We start from the raw sequence: 16,232 nt of genomic DNA, 5'->3' as shown, positions 1-16,232 counted from the left end.
AAAAGGTATAATGTATGTGTAATAGCCATACCAGAAGGAGAATAAAGAGTGAAATAAATCATTCTTTCTGAAAATGCTTCTAAGGGTTGCACGTTTTCCAACAGCGTGTGCTATAGAGTGGCGGTGGTTCTCTCTCTGCTTCTGTCCTTTAGGCACCCGCACCCTGAGGAACTGCAGGCATCACACTTGAGCAGTGATCTAGTGTCCAGAGTCAGAGACCCAGAGAAATTAAAAATCTCATTAAAAACAAGCAAACAAATGAGTATTCTCCCCTTGTAAATGATCTCGTTATTACTGTGACCTAACAATAACTGTAGGATTTACTCTTTGCTGTTGGCTTGGTCTTCTGAATAATTTGTCTTGCATCGTCTCACAGATTCAATCATTATCCTCGAAACAACAATGAAGTGGGAGTTAGGAGACTGTAAATAAGCTTCTCTGTATGGGAGTGAAAACCCGGCAGCAGCAGTAACACTGGTTTCCTTGCCGTTCCTTGAAGAGGTCAAGTCCACTCCCAGCCTTCCACATTTGTTCTTGTTTTGCACTCTGTCTGGAATGATCTCCCCCACTGAGCACAGTTGTGTATCACTTAACAACAGGAATCCACATTCCGAGAAATGTGTCATCAGGCAATTTTGTTGTGTGACTATCGTAGGGTGTACTTACACAAACCTAAATTTTATAGCCTACTACACACCTAGGCTGTGTGGTGTAGCCTATTGCTCTTCGACTATAAACCTGCAGAGCGGGTTAGTGTAGTGAATTTTGTACGCAATTGTAACACAAGAGTATTTGTGAATCTCAATGCAGAAAAGGCACAGTAATTGGATATGCAGTCTGCTGTTGACTAAAATATAGTATGTGGCGCATGACTGTGTACACATGGATAGCTCTGAAGGAAGGAAGGGTTTCCAAAAAGAGGCAACCACAGCTCATTTGAGTAAAGCCTGTTGTGACACAGCATGGGCTGAAAGTCCAGACACTCAACTCATCATCTTAGGCTCTGTGCATTTGCTAAACAATCTGACTGCATTGTGTCACCTCAGATGCCTCACAATCTCTGGTGAAGCCATATGCTTCTTCTTGGGTGTCGGGTCACCCCTTTATCTCCGTATCCACCTATACTGCAAATTCCTTCTTTACTCACCAGTTCCTGCTCATCTTACAGATCCAATGTAACTTCTTCTGCAAAGGCCTTCCTGCTCCTCTGCACCCCTCGCCATGCTGTGGGTGTCCTGATGCCTTCTCTGGGCTCCCCCGATCCCTGGGCTTACCCTGTCACAGCCTGACACTCCAGCTGTCCATCCCTGGTATGTGTCTATCTCCCTCTTCCACTGAGTCTGAGAGGACAATGCTTTGTCACCAGAGTCTGGGACAAAACCTTCACCAAGGGGAGGAGTCTGTAAATGCGCACCAGTTTCAATAACTGCATCCTCAGCATCTTTGGGAACACAGGGGAGATGTACCTAATTCACCTTGGGAAAGTAAAATTGGGAGGGAGACATGGAGGCTTAACTCAGCCTTAAATGAACGAATAAATAATGGCCAGGCAGTGGGGAGTTGGGAGGAGCTAGGAGGCTTTACCTATCACAGTGAAAGTCCTATAACTATATTTCACCATTATTTTCCTGTGGTCTAGGAGCTCCCCAGAGACCTGGCCTGGGGTGGATCATGTGTGGGCATGTCCATAGACCACTAAGAACAAAGGCGCCTTCCTCCATCATTTCCACCGTGCTACCACTAGAGGGAGACCCCAGCCCATTTATCACGCCCATTCCTGCCTCCTGGAGGCCCCTCCCTTCACCTGCTCCTGCCTGATTTGAGTGGGGAGGCTTTGGATTTATGGCAACGCTGGTGCCAAATCCCAGAATTGTCCTAAAGCCCAGGTCTCTGAATAAGTGATAGCCTTAGAATAATACTAACCACATTAAAAATGATATATTGCTACTTTTTGCCTAGATCTTATACCAGACACTGTGCTGAGTGTTCCATAGGCACGATCACTCTGCACCCTCACAAAAGCCCCATGACATGAACACGTTTGTTATCCCAAATTTGTCAGATGGAAAAAGTGAGGCACAACTCGATTAAATGCCTTGCCTAAGGTCAACACGCCTGTTAGGCGTTGACCTTCCACTGACGACAGAGGAAGCCGTTCTAACCCCTGAAATCTACAAGTAGTCTGGGAAGAGGCAGAGAGGATTCCTTTAGGCGTGAAGGAAGAGTGGACTTGACAGTAGAGACCTGAGATCCAGGACGGGAGGAGGGAAGAGGCTCGCTTGACTGTCACAAGTTTGATTTTGCTGAAACAGACTCCAGGAAGGGCAGGGATGAGAGATGAGGCCACAATACAGGTAGCAGGGACCCCGGAGTGCCAAGCCTGTGTGTCAGGATGAAGAGTGCTGTTCTATTTCAAAGGAAAGGGGAATCCTGCAAGTGTTTTAAGCTGGGAAAGATAAAATCCAGTTTGTGTTTTGCAAAAATTATGTGAGTTTCTGGTTGGAGAAAAGACAGGCGGGGGACCCGGTGCTGGTGGGAAGTCCATGAGGAACCCGCAGCACCATCTTAATGAGAGAAGGCGAGGACTAGAACGGGGCAGTGGCCGGGGATGTGGAAAGCAGAGGACGTGAGCCCTCTCAGCAGAGTTGTGGAGCCTCCACACTGTTGATGCTGGCTGGGTAAACTGTTCGGGGGAGCGGAAGGGCAGGCCTCCCCATGTTTTGTAGGACGGGCAGCAGGATCTGGCCTCCACCTGCCAGATGCCAGTAGCAGCCCCCAAGTGTAATAGCCAAAAATGTCTCAAACATTGCCCAGTGTCCCCTAGGGGACAGAATTGCCCTTGGTTGAGAAGCACTGCTGCAGTGATGTCACCTGGCACAGTCTTCCAGATAGAAACTGAGGCCCCGATTTGGATGACAGCTTCACCCCTTCCTAGCTCCATGACCTTGGAAGAGACAACTTCATCAAATTGGACTCTTTTCCTCATTAGCAAAGGACACAGCGCTTTCCTGAGAATGTGTCTGTGAGGCTGAATTAGAGAAAAGCACCTTGCAAGCTGCCTGACACGTGGGGAGCCTGCCGGAATGGGATTAGCAATCACGAAGATGAGCTTCATCTGCAAGAGACAGGCCTTTCTTTCATTATCTAGGCCGTCCTACCTGGGGAGACACAGCAGAGGGACACAGCTCACACGCACAGGGGGTGCCCACCAGCCATGCTGCCTCACCGGAAGACTAGATCTCACCTGGTACAACCAGATCTGAGAGTAAGGAGACTCATGAAGAAACCCTGACCACAAGCAGAGGCCCTGTACTGTGGCACTTGACCTCCTGCACACCCTCTGGCAAAAGCAACATAAGGGAAGAATGCATTCCCCACCCTTGGGCACAATCACTACCTCCATGGAACCAGAGTTAAGGCCAGAGCCCTTCATCTGCATGAATAACTAAGGGCAATAAGCTTGCTGTGTGGGCTGGACTGAGACTGCTCCTGATTATCAAGGAGACATAGGGCTTTACTACAACATGGATGCAAGGAGGGATGGTCTGGAACCCAGGGAACCCTCTGAATACCTCTTACTATGACTGTAAAAGTTAATAGACGTTTTTAGCAACCCCACTGTAGCAAGCATCCCAAAGGGCCCAGATCCCTTAGGAACAAGAGTTTTGGTCACCTCTCTGGGTACAGAACATCATCTGAGATTTGGGCTGAGGTTGGAGGAAATATCAAACGAACTCTGGAAAAGGATAGCATAAAACTATTTTTTTTTTTCCCCTAGGATTTTACTTTGACGGTGTTCTGGAAGTAATTTCCCATTTCTTTAGTTTTTTTTTTTTTTTTTTCTCTCTCTCTCTTGCAGGAGAATTCATTACTTTCTATAGCCTCTCTCTGGCTTCATCATCCTTGTTTATGATTCAGGAGTATTTTTATTGCAGGTCTTTGTTAAATGAATCCTGTTATGCTTGAAAATATTCTTACTAAAATTTAACGACAATCTCTTACAGTTCAATGTCCATTCAATAGGGTACAAAATTATAAGGTCAGCTTCTTTTTCTTCAATACCCTTAAGAAATTAATTTCTTCATGCATCCAGTATTGCTATTGACAAGTCTGATATCATTTTGATTCCTTTTTCGTTATGACATAATCTACTATTTTCCTCTCTGTCTTAGATATTCTTAAGTTTCACTATCCCGCTTGTCCATGTCAGTTTTCTTTTCCTTTTTTGTTTGACACCTTGTGGTGTTGTCAATACAAGACAGTTCCGTTATTTTTTGTTTGTTTGTTTCTGGATAATTTATATTTATTACTTATTCAAATATCTGCTTTATGCCTTTCTTATTTTCTTTTCCTTCTAGATACCATTTTATCTGGATTCTGGTACTTCTCTCCTCCATATCTATCAGTTTATTGTTCCCGTTTCTGAATCTCTGCGGACTCTTTTTAGGAGAGTCTCTCACTTCAATCTTTCTGTTGAGTTATTTGATTGTCAGCAGTATCCATTTAGGACAAGTTTAATTGTAAAATTTGAATACCTTTCATACCTATCGGTTCCACTGCATTCTTTTTAATGACTTCTTATTGTTCTTTCCTATACTTATTTTGTATTCTTATCTATTCAAGTATATTCACATTGCTTGTTTTAAAATCCCGGAATGCATATTCCAATAAGATATACAAGGATGTCCAGGAGGCCTGTGACCTTCCCTTTGGGGTGACTGTACTTCTCAGGTCTTAAGTAATTTGGGCGTGTGGCTTATGTTCCCAGAGGGGACCTGCTACTCTGGAAGATTAAGTGTGAGGGGACAGAAAGAAGCCCAAGCTGCAGCGAGAGCCCCAAGGCGGAGGAGCTCTGTCCAGGGCAGACGGAATCACTGCGGCTCACTCCTACTGAGCTCTTTGGGGCCATCCCATTGTCAGGGTTTCACTCTGAAGACAGAAATAAGCAGTATTTGGAGCCCAATGATCTTCTAGATTGTAATTCATCATTTTGTCACCTGGAGCACTTTCTATTTATTATGTGATTTTAGAATGTAATTCTTACTGTAGAAATAAACTTAAAGCATTACCATTAATAAAACTCCTGAAAACTATAAAACACTAAACACCTGTAAGCTATTACTTTGCTACTAGATGCAGAGAGGGGTTCAGCATGGATAGCTCTGAATGCTGTGAAAGGCTGCTCAAGATTCACAGCCTTACAACGGTTTTTTCTTTATAAAAAATTAAAATTTCTTATCTACCTAAATAATGATGTGATTTAGATGTCTTTAGGCTTTCCACAAGTTGTGTCTTGATACTATCTATGAATTGATCCTATAATCTAAAAAACAATCTACTGAAAAAGCTAAATGTATCATTCAGGGTCTGTTGAGTTAGAGAGACAGAAACCGCACAATAAGTTGAACAAGGAAAGTTTAATGCAAAGAATAAATAACTAAAACAGGGGATTGGAGTATTGAATAAATGACTAGAGAGAAGTAAAGAGAACTCTTAAGAATACAGAAGTAGCTTGGATTCCTAGATATTTTATTCTCTTTGAGGTAATTGTGAATGGGAGTTCACTCATGATTTGGCTCTTCGTTTGTCTGTTATTGGTGTATAAGAATGCTTGTGATTTTTGCATATTGATTTTGTATCCTGAGACTTTGCTGAAGTTGCTTATCAGCTTAAGGAGATTTTGGGATGAGATGCTGGGGTTTTCTAAATAAATAATCATGTCAGGCCGGGCGCGGTGGCTCAAGCCTGTAATCCCAGCACTTTGGGAGGCCGAGACGGGCGGATCACGAGGTCAGGAGATCGAGACCATCCTGGCCAACACGGTAAAACTCCGTCTCTACTAAAAAATACAAAAAACTAGCTGGGCGAGGTGGCGGGCGCCTGTAGTCCCAGCTACTCGGGAGGCTGAGGCAGGAGAATGGCGTGAACCCGGGACGCGGAGGTTGCAGTGAGCTGAGATCCAGCCACGGCACTCCAGCCTGGGTGACAGAGCGAGACTCTGTCTCAAAAAAAAATAAAAAATAAAAAATAAAATAATCATGTCAACTGCAAACAGAGACAAGTTAACTTCCTTTTTTCCTAATTGAATACCCTTTATTTCTTTCTCTTGCCTGACTGCCCTAGCTAGAACTTCCAAGACTATGTTGAATAGGAGTGGTGAGAGAGGGCATCCTTGTCTTGTGCCAGTTTTCAAAGGGAATGCTTCTAGTTTTTGCCTATTTAGTATGGTATTGGCTGTGGGTTTGTCATAAATAGCTCTTATTAATTTGAGATACATTCCACCAGTACCTAGTTTATTGAGAGTTTTTAGCATGAAGTGCTGCTGAATTTTGTTGAAGGCCTTTCTGCATCTATTGAAATAATCGTGTGTTTTTTTGAAATAATCATGTGGTTTTTTTATCATTGGTTCTGTTTATGTAATGGATTACATTTATTGATTTGCGTATGTTGAACCAACCTTGCCTCCCAGGGATGAAGCCAACTTGATCATAGTGGATAAGCTTTTTGATGCACTGCTGGATTTGGTTTGCCAGTATTTTATTGAGGACTTTTGCATCATTTTTCATCAGGGATGTTGGCCTAAAATTCTCTTTTGTTGTTGTGTCCCTACAGGCTCTGGTGTCAAGATGATGCTAGCCTCATAAAATGAGTTAGGGAGGTTTCCCTCTTTTTCTGTTGACTGAAATAGTTTCAGAAGGAATGGTAGCAGCTCCTCATTGTACCTCTGGTAGAATTCAGTTGTGAATCCATCTGATCCTGGACATTTTTTGTTTGGTAGGCTATTAATTATTACCTAAATTTCAGAACCTGTTATTGGTCTATTCAGAGATTCAACTTCCTCTTGGTTTAGTCTTGGGAGGGTGTATGTGTCCAGGAATTTATCCATTTCTTCTAGATTTTCTAGTTTATTTGCATAGAGGTGTTTATAGTATTCTCTGATGGTCGCTTGTATTTCTGTGGAGTTGGTGGTGATATCCCCTTTATCATATTTTATTGCATCTATTTGATTCTTCTCTCTTTTCTTCCATATTAGTCTTGCTAGCAGTCTATCTATTTTGTTGATTGTTTCAAAAAACCAGCTCCTGGATTCATTTGTTTTTTGAAGGGTTTTTTGTGTCTCTATCTCCTTCAGTTCTGCTCTGATCTTAGTTATTTCTTGCCTTCTACTAGCTTTTGAATTTGTTTGTTCTTGCTAGTTCTTTTCTTTTAATTGTGATATTAAAAGATATTAAAAGAAAATTGTGATATTAATCGTTCTAGTTCTTTTAATTGTGATATTAGGGAGTCCATTTTAGATTTTTTTCTGCTTTCTCTTGTGGGTATTTAGTGCTATAAATTTCTGTCTACTCACTCCTTTAAATGTGTCCCAGAGATTCCGGTATGTTGTATCTTTGTTCTCATTGGTTTCAAAGAACATCTTTATTTCTGCCTTCATTTCATTATTCACCCAGTAGTCAATCATCAGCTGGTTGTTCAGTTTCCATGTAGTTGCATGCTTTTGAGTGAGCTCGTTAATCCTGAGTTCTAATTTGATTGCACTGTGGTCTGACAGACAGTTCGTTTTGATTTCTGTTCTTTTACATTGGCTGAGGAGTGTTTTACTACCAATTATTTGGTCAGTTTTAGAATATGTGCAATATGGTGCTGAGAAGAATGTATATTCTGTTGATTTGGAGTTTAGAGTTCTGTAGATGTCTGTTAGGTCCACTTGGTGCAGAGCTGAGTTCAAGCCCTGGATATCCTTGTTAACCATCTGTCTTGTTGATCTGTCTAATATTGACAGTGGGGTGTTAAAGTCTCCCATTATTATTGTGTGGGAGTCTAAGTCTCTTTGAAGTCTCTGAGGACTTCCTTTATGAATCTGGGTGCTCCTGTAATGGGTACATATATATTTAGGGTAGTTAGCTCTTCTTGTTGAATTGATCTCTTTACCATTATGTATTGGCCTTCTTTTTCTCTTTTGATCTTTGTTTGTTTAAAGTCTGTTTTATCAGAGACTAATATTGCAAACCCTGCTTTCTTTTAGTTTTCCATTTGCTTAGTAGATCTTCCTCCAACCCTTTATTTTGAACCTATGTGCATCTTTGCATGTGAGATGGGTCTCCTGAATACAGCACAGTGATGGGTCTTGACTTTTTACCCAATTTGCCAGTCTGTGTCTTTTAATTGGGGCATTTAGTCCATTTACATTTAAGGTTAATATTGTTATGTTTGAATTTGATCCTTTCATTATGATGTTAACTGGTTATTTTGACCGTTAATTGATGCAGTTTCTTCATAGCATCAATGATCTTTACCATTTGGCATGTTTTTGCAGTGGCTGATACCAGTTGTTCCTTTCCATGTGTAGTGCTTCCTTCAGAAGCTCTTGTAAGGCAGTTCTGGTGGTGACAAAATCTCTCAGCATTTGCTTGACTGTAAAGGATTTTATTCCTCCTTCACTTATGAATCTTAGTTTGACTGGATATGAGATTCTGGGTTGATTCATATGTTTATTCTTTTCTTTAAGAATGTTGAATATTGGCCCCCACTCTGTTCTAGATTGTAAGGTTTCTGCTGAGAGAGTCAACTTATTAGGGATGTAAAGGACCTCTTCAAGGAGAACTACAAACCTCTGCTCAATGAAATAAAAGAGGACACAAACAAATGGAATAACATTCCATGCTCATGGATGTGAAGAATCAATATTGTGAAAATGACCATACGGCCCAAGGTAATTTATAGATTCAATGCTACCCCCGTCAAGTTACCACTGACTTTCTTCACAGAATTGGAAAAAAACTACTTTAAAGTTCATATGGAACCAAAAAAGAGCCCACATAGCCAAGACAATTCTAAGTACAAAGAACAAAGTTGGAGACATCACACTACCTGACTTCAAACTATACTACAAGTTTACAGTAACCAAAACACCATGGTACTGGTACCAAAACAGATATATAGACCAAAGGAACAGAACAGAGGCCTCAAAAATAACACCACACATCTACAACCATATGATCTTTGATAAACCTGACAAAAAAATAGCAATGGGGAAAGGATTCCCTATTTAACAAATGGTGCTGGGAAAACTGGCTAGCCACATGTAGAAAGCTGAAACTGGATCCCTTCCTTACACCATATACAAAAATTAACTCAAGATGGATTAAGGACTTAAATGTAAGACCTCACAACACAAAAGCCCTAGAAGAAAACCTAGGCAATGCCATTCAGAAGATAGGCACAGGCAAAGACTTCATGACTAAAACACCCAAAGCACTGGCAACAAAAGCCAAAATAGACAAATGGGATCTAATTAAACTAAAGAGCTTCTGCACAGTAAAAGAAACTATCATCAGAGTGAACAGGCAGCCTACAGAATGGGTGAAAATCTTTGCAATCTACCAATCTGACAAAGGGCTAATATCCAGAATCTACAAAAAACTTAAATTTACAAGGAAAAAACAAACAACTCCATCAAAAAGTGGACAAAGGATATGAACAGACACTTCTCAAAAGAGGACATTTATGCAGCCAACAGACATGAAAAATGCTCATCATCAGTGGTCATTAGAGAAATGCAAATCAAAACCACAATGAGATACCATCTCACACCAGTTAGAATGGCGATCATTAAAATGTTAGGAAACAGCAGATGCTGAAGAGGATGTGGAGAAATAGGAATACTTTTACACTGTTGGTTGCAGTGTAAATTAGTTCAACCATTCTGGAAGACAGTGTGGTGATTTCTCAAGGATCTAGAACTAGAAATACCATTTGACCCAGCCATCCCATTACTGGGTATATACCCAAAGGATAATAAATCATGCTACTATAAAGACACATGAACACATATGTTTATTGTGGCACTATTCACAATACTAAAGCCTTGGAACTAACCCAAATGTCCATCAATGATAGACTTAAGATAAGATTAAGAAAATGTTGCATGTATATACCATGGAATACTATGCAGCCATAGAAAAGGATGAGTTCATGTCCTTTGCAGGGACATGGATGAAGCTGGAAACCATCATTCTAAGCAAACTATCACAAGGACAGAAAACCAAACACCGCATGTTCTCACTCATAGGTGGGAGTTGAACAATGAGAACACATGGACACAGGGTGGGGAACATTACACACCAGGGCCTGTCAGGGGGTGGGGGGCTGGGGGAGGGATAGCATTAGGAGAAATACCTAATGTAAATGACGAGTTGATGGTGCCGCAAACCAACATGGCACATGTATACCTATGTAACAAACCTGCATGTTGTTCACATGTACCCTAGAACTTAAGAATAATAATCAAAACAAAACAAAAACATAATACAGAAGTAGCAAACATTAGAAGCAGCTACAGCACTCTAGGTCCAAGATGGAGCACCCAGGAAGGAGCCACCTCCACATCTCTCACCTCTTCAGGGGCAAATTGCATTCCTTGTTGGAGAGGGTGTGCAATGGTCACTGAATGGGAGAGAAATCACAGTCTCTTTGCTGATGCAACTTGCAGGAAACCTAATATTTTGGGTTGCCAGGAAACATCTGTTCACAAAAAGGTGCTGTAACTCTGAACTCATTGCAAAGCTACCTGAGGAATTCCTGGGCAATTGATTCATGAATTGATTCATGGTGGCACTCTGCTGTGATGACGCCTGAGGGGATATCAGGGAAGCTCTTGGCTGTGCATGATGCTGGCCAACCTATACTACAGGAGCTGGGCCCTGGTGAAGGTGCCTGGTGGAGGAACATAGTGAGAGATGTGCACCAAAACCAGGAAGATAAACCCTTTCCCCCTAGAGCAAAAGTACAGCAGCGCCACCTACTGACAACATTGTACCAGCTGACAAAGGAGTACTATCAACAGGGCCCATCTCAATTACAGCAGAATAGGGAATGGAGGGTGAATTTGGAATTGAGAGATGATAAATGGATGACTGCCACAGTCAGTGTTAGCAATGAGGTTTTGCTCTTTAGGAATAAGTTGTCTGAAGACAAAGCAGGAAGGTCTGTCTTGGTCCTGAATCACTGCTGCTAATTAAGTATGCAAGTGAATCACCTGGGTGTGTAAACAGATTTCTGGGTCCCATTATGAGAATTCTGACTCAAGAGATCTACAATGGGGCCTGATTGTTTACATTTCTTACCAATTCCTAAGGGATGTTGATACCATCTTCTCCTTTTACCTTTAGATAATTTATCATCATGAAGAGTTTCTTATTTTTATCACCTAGTTTTATGACCAGGGCCACACTTTAAGTAGAATGCTCCTTTTGTTCTTGTCTAACTTAGTTATTATACACAAGGAGAAGACAATCTTGATCTTTCTAAAAGCACAAGTTTGAAATCTTTAAATAAAATCAGTCCCACACAGTTGTATTTCTGATCATTTAAAAATGTATTATCTTTTTTTCAATTTGGGATTTTCTGAACCAGTTAAAGAAAAGTAATAACTACAGTAATATTTTCTCAATTATTCTAGCACAGGGTCTACACACATCACATACTTAATATGACTTGGAAGTGTCAATTTCACATGATTTAACACTACACAAAACATTTGCAAACTGCAAGAAAATGTAACCAACAGGTTTTTCTATTGAGAAGTTGTAATATAAAAACGTACACAAAGATGTGAGGGGAAAAAAAGTAAAAACTGTTCTGACAGTGGCTTTCCTTTGTTTCAATATGGGATTAAATGTTAAGAGTAAAGATAATTTGACCTAACTCTATGCTTCCTAAGGTTTGTAAAATATCTTTCATATAACCGAAAAATGTGGTAACTGTGATATCTCTTTAGTCTTAATGAAAATAAACATGTCTTTATTAAGTTATAGGATGGTAATGAGCTTCCCTTTGAGCTGAGGCACTAACCTGAGTTTATGCCCCTGGAGACTTTTGCTCTTCAGGCAAGCATACTTCGTGGTGTACACGTCATGTTGTTTCAGGTGACCTTTAATTTTGTTCCATAAAATAACGATCGAGCTTATCTCATTTTGCTAATCATTTCCATGACTTACTGACACTCTTGCCAATAAATCAGTGAGGCAGTTTTCTTAATGTATAGAGGCAAATTACAGAAAAAGTCTAGTTGGGAGTCACAGTTCCTGGGGCTTTCAGTTGAATTTACCAACAAGCTGAGAGGCCTTCAACACATCTTCATAATATGTTTCCCTTTCTGGGCCTCAGTTTTCTCAAACATAAAAATGACAAATTTAAAGAAATTCTTTCTAATGAACCCTCTGCCTCTCTGGTTTTATATTTTTTATCAAAATACCTTAAAATGTAATATTGTTGGGCTTTATTAAACAGAGCTCATCCAGAAGGGTTAATAAAATCACTGGGTTTTTTTCTCTTTTGTTATGATTTTTGAAGTAACTATGAGTCTTTTGTTAAGATAGATAAACAGTGTTGTATAATGGTGGGCATGTGTTAATGTCTGGGCTGTTGTCCCACTGATTTTTGTTTTAAATAATAATACTGATAATGGCAAATGAGGCATTAGCCTAGTCAGTGTACCACAATAAAAGGAACCACTATGTGGTAGTATAATGCAGAAAATGGTAGGAATCGGGGCTCTGGCTGTAATGAGATGTGCTTTGTCTGGTCACATCGTCTTCAACTTGAATAACTTAATCGATATAAACTATAGCAAACTAGTGACTTAGAGAATACTGATAACACTGTCGGATTGCTTATAAATAAATGCCAGCATTATACATTTTGTAGCGAAATTCATTCCAAATAATAATGCTGAAATGTTGGCATTTTTCAATATTTCAAGAATGTTACAAGATTAATGAAAAAATAACAAGTACAATGTTAATTTTTTGAATAGGCATTATGAATTATTAATTGTGGAAAAAAGATTGGGCAAGCAGAAAAGGTTTATTAATTTATTATTTTTAATTTATTTTAAAGATTGGTTGTTGATGTATCATTTTCCTCATTGCCATGCAGGTGTGAGGTGCTGTGTTTTCAGTGATTCCAGATGAAGCAGTGGCCTAAAGCAGAGAAGGACGCATTCTCAGATCATGCGATCACCATAACTGGGCCTCATCCACCTTCCCAGAGATTTCCTGAGCGGCTCCATTTCAGATCTTAACACCAACCACTACCCCACATTTTCTCTCTACCACCACACGTTAGCCGGGGAATAGAACAAAATGGTGAATTCAGTGGGGAGAAGTCCCTTCACTGTAATTCCCTCATGGGGGGATTATTCTCTCCTCTCTCAATGGGAAAATGCAGTCAGTGTCCCCCAGAAAAGGGGAGAGGCAGAAGACACTTACGAAGACTTGGGTGAGTGGCCATGGTTGGGGTGCTGCTAGGAACCCCACAGCAGAAGGAGCAAAAATTATAGAGGACTGAAGCCCCGTGAGATTTCAGGATAGCACCCCTGAGGGACGTTATTGGGAAAAAAATAAACAGTAGTTGCACATGCATACTCCAATAAGGTAATATTGCTGAATGTACCTTTATTACAAGGTTTTTCTCCATATTAGAACTAAATTTCAACTGCCATCTAATTTCCTGTTAAAATTAGCACATTAGTAGGTTTGGATTTTGTGATACATCTTAAAATTCTTCGTTTTTGCATTCCATTTGTCTTTTGGTCTCCTGTACCTGGCAGAGTGCCTGGCACAGAAAATGCACTCAATAAATACAGAACTAAAAAGACACCGAGGCAGGAGAATCGCTTGAACTGGGGAGGTGGAGGTTGCAGTGAGTTGAGACGGCGCCATTGTACTCCACCCTGGGCAACAAGAGCGAAACTCAAGTCTGAAGGAAAAAAAAAAAAAGACATAGTGTTTGTGTGTTTGTGGTTATTTTGAGGATTTTTCTCATGGTATTTCCATTACTCAATTTCCTGTGTGCTGTTCTTGAGGCAGCTGTTATTAGAACAGCCACACATGTTACAATAATCCGCAGAATGTTAAAAAATACTGATGCCTAGATTCTCCTCCCTTAAGATTTTGATCTAATTGGTCTGGGGTATAAGCTGGACAATGGGGTTTATAAAAATTCCCAGGAGATTCTAAAATACAGCCAAGATCAAGAACTACTGTCTAGATTATCTTCCTTCTTACCAATTCTTTCTTCTGCTGTATCTAATCTACAATTTTACCCATTCCTTGAGATTTTAATTTTAACAACCATGATCTAAATTTCTAAGACATCTTTTATTATTTTTAATTGATCTTTCTATTTTTCTGTAGTGCCATTTTCTTATAGTTTCCACACCTGCTTTTATACCTTCAATCATTTTAAATCTGTTTTACAGCTTTTATGGCTAATTATTTTATAGGAAATTCTTGGGAATCTACCCCTCCTACTTCGTGTGCACTGTCTCTTGCTTACTGAGCCTTGTTCTCTTGCATGTTTTATAATTTTGAATTGCAAACCTAACTTAAACAGAGTTCTGTCTGGAAATCCTGACAGCGTGGATCCAAGGAGTTTTGACTTGTCTTTAGCAAAAAGGACAGCAGTATCTCCACAGCCCTATAAATCCTGTTTTATATACATTTCTGGTGTTCTATGTTTCTAAATCACAGAATATTTATACCTCCTCTTTTCAAATCACTTTAGTGGACAGGGCTGGGGATTAGAATTCCCAGAGAAGCATTTTTTCCCCTACGGCCAGCAAAGGGTAGATCATGTTGTTCTTTGCCAAATGTGTTGGCTCTCTTAATCATTACCTGCTTCTCCCAGGCCGAAGGTTTCTTTTCCTAGTTCCACAAAAAGCTGAGAGCTCAATCCCCTGGTTTGATCATTGCTCTTCCCTGACACCCCTCCAGGAAAGCTGTATCTCAGTTCATGTTATTTGCCCTGTGGTTTATTTCTGCTATAAGATTTCACTTCTTTGTTGGTACCTCAACTATGCATTGAAAATAATCTTCTGATTACTTTATCTGACATTTCTATGGGTTTCTCTCAAGGGACTTTGCAGATGAGTCTATCTTCTTGATCATCTCACCCTCGTCCCATTCTTATCCCACCTGAACACATTGTGCATAACAGATGCTCCAAAATGCTCTTTGATCTCAGTGTCTACTCAGCCTCAGTACTCCATCAACCCCTGCTAGGTTGCTGGAGCCCTCAGTTACACAGAGAAACATTGATCATTCTTTTACCTTCCTCATAGCTTATTGACTCAATTTCTTTCACATGTATTTATTACACTTAGAGTGCTACCAAACTTGCTCCCTGTTATGGATGAAAGCGTTTCTTGATATTTCACCTGTCCCCAGGATGGTTACAGGCCACAGAATGATCACTTTAAAATAGTCATGGATTTCTAAAGTTTTTAATGATTAAAACAAAAAACAAAAAACAAAAAAAAACTAACATTTTTCACCAAAGGGTCTTGCATGAATGCATTTTTTGTTTGTTTGTTTTGTGTGTGTGTGTGTGTGTGTGTCTGTGTGTCTGTGTGTGTGTCTCGCCACTCTGTTGTCCAGGCTGGAGTGCAGTGGCACAGTCTTGGCTCACTGCAACCTCCGTCCCCTGGGTTCAAGCAATTCTTGTGTCTCAGCCTCCAGAGTAGCTGGGACTACAGGGACATGCTACTAGGTCCCACCAATTTTTGTATTTTTAGTAGAGATGGGGTTTTACCATGTCGGCCAGGCTGGTCTGGAACTCCTGACTTCAAGCAATCTGCCCGCCTCCACCTTCCAAAGTGCTGGGATTACAGGCATGAGCCCACTGCACCTTGCAGGATGTGTATTTTTAATTAAATGAGTTCTGCAAAATATATGAGATTGCTGGTTTTCTTTACTATACTTATAGGTAAAGTCTGGCTGGTATCATGTTCTTTACATTATAAACTAGAGACTTGTGTATTTGCTACCTATTGAAATTTACTTTGTTGATGAGAATACTGGGAGGTTGTGCTGGAAGACTCTTCTTTATTGATTGCACACATCTTAAGGGGCAGAAAGTGGTTTACAATAGACATTTTAAAGGACTTCTAGAAAGATAATAAAAATAGTAATCAAGGAAAAGAGTTGGTTGCTCCAAAGTAATATTGTGGGAAAACAATAATAAAAATAACTGTAATGTAATTGGAAATTAATTTTTAAATTACATTGGTTTACTTAGCTTTTCAAAATACAAAGGAAATAAAAGATAATGAAAATAACATCCATCATCAGATTTCTCAGATTGCATGGAAATGTCCTTGCCCTTAGTTTAAAAAAAAAAATCAGTGTCTGTTGCCTGTGATTAGCCAGGCTTGGTTTTGATGGTTTCCA

At 40.2% G+C, this 16,232-nt stretch overlaps 1 long non-coding RNA gene across 1 annotated transcript; it reads left to right on the top strand.

Moving 5' to 3' along the window:
- The first annotated feature begins 2,168 nt into the window (after positions 1-2,168).
- On the top strand, positions 2,169-13,675 carry LOC126932055 (uncharacterized). The gene is made up of 3 exons (XR_007718097.1): positions 2,169-2,354; positions 11,811-11,927; positions 12,940-13,675. It is a non-coding gene; the product is annotated as an uncharacterized LOC126932055 (long non-coding RNA).
- Positions 13,676-16,232: the final 2,557 nt, after the last annotated feature.

Source organism: Macaca thibetana, chromosome 12 (genome assembly GCF_024542745.1).
Source record: "Macaca thibetana thibetana isolate TM-01 chromosome 12, ASM2454274v1, whole genome shotgun sequence".
NCBI lineage: Eukaryota > Metazoa > Chordata > Mammalia > Primates > Cercopithecidae > Macaca > Macaca thibetana.
This window is presented reverse-complemented; position numbering and strand designations above follow the sequence as displayed.